Raw genomic sequence first — 1415 nt, forward strand, 5'->3', positions numbered from 1 at the left:
GTCTTGTCCTCCAGTTCGATTCACGGGACTGAAGGGTCCCGGGTTCAATCTGGGTCAAGGGCACATGCCAGGTTGCAGGCTTGATCCCCAGTAGGGGGCATACAGGAGCAGCCGATCAATGATTCTCTCTCATCATTGATGTTTCTGTCTCTCTCTCCCTCTCTTTTCCTCTCTCTGAAATCAATACAAATACATATTTTTTAAAGGTAAATGAACCATATGCACCTTTATGCACCTACAGCCAGCGGGCTCAGGCTTGCTGCCTGCATTCAGAAAGATGCTCACAACTTCCTCTGTGGGATGCAGGGGCCCTGGAGCTGAGCGGCCAGCCAGCGGCCCAGGCGGAGGAAAGGGGAGGGAGGAGGGGGTGGGTGCGACCGGAAGGCCTGCAGCCCTTTTGCTCTTGACTTTCCCACTTAGGCAAGGCCCTGGGTTGCACTGTGTTCTGCTCAGCTCCGGGACAGGAAGTTCCTGGGCTCTGAAGTGAGTGAGCATCCTGCATCTGTACAACCTGCTCTCTCCCCGCCCCGCCACAAAACCAGAGGCCACGCTTTCGGTTTGCTGCTACCTTCATGGTTCAGGTTTTGATAAAAAGAAAACGTATCTTTGGGTCATGAGAAAGGAGAATAAAAACATTACCTTGGTGGCTGAAACAAACAGAAAAAACCTCTCCCAAGTGTAATGTTCTCTTTAGTTCCTAATTCCAAAAGTTCATCAAAGGGCAAAGTCATTTTTTAATCACGCACAGTGTGAAAACTAGAAAGGGCTTCCTGATGCATGAAGACCCCTGTGCATTTTCTCTCTTCTCTGGCTGGTATTTCATCTTTCCCTGGCGCAACAATGCAGAGAACAGGTTAAGAAGAAACTTCACCTTTCCCACCACCACTGCCAACAGGCTAACGAGTTTCCTGACACACCCTTCCCCAGGTTCTTGCTGATCTATAGAAATACAGGCACAGATACAGGAAGCTACACTGCTCTCACCTAAGTAGGCTTTTACTATCTTCCTTTCTCGTTATTTGCAAGAACAGTAATATACTGAGGACACCCCCAGGTCGGTAGCTGTAGGACTAACTCACCTCTCTTAATAGCTACGTCATGCTGCATCATGTGAAATTCTCAGTCTATTCCAGTCTTCCCTCTGGATGAGCCCGCAGGCTGCTTCAGGTCCGGGCTGAACCAACCTGTCGCTCTCCATCCTGGGCCAGAGCACCTCGCAGCGCGCGCCCCCAGAGCTAAAGGCATGTTCTGGGTCCCTACCATCCATGCGCTGTTTTTGTGACACATACAAAAGACACATGTGACACAGTCCCTTCCCCAGAGAGAGCCAAACAGAGCCGGGAAGCCAGCCTCCCCCACGCAGAGCAATCACACTGAGAGGCGGGACTGAGCGCGCTCCCCGACTTCACGCAAAT

The sequence above is a fragment of the Myotis davidii genome, unplaced genomic scaffold (genome assembly GCF_000327345.1).
Source record: "Myotis davidii unplaced genomic scaffold, ASM32734v1 scaffold221, whole genome shotgun sequence".
Lineage (NCBI taxonomy): Eukaryota > Metazoa > Chordata > Mammalia > Chiroptera > Vespertilionidae > Myotis > Myotis davidii.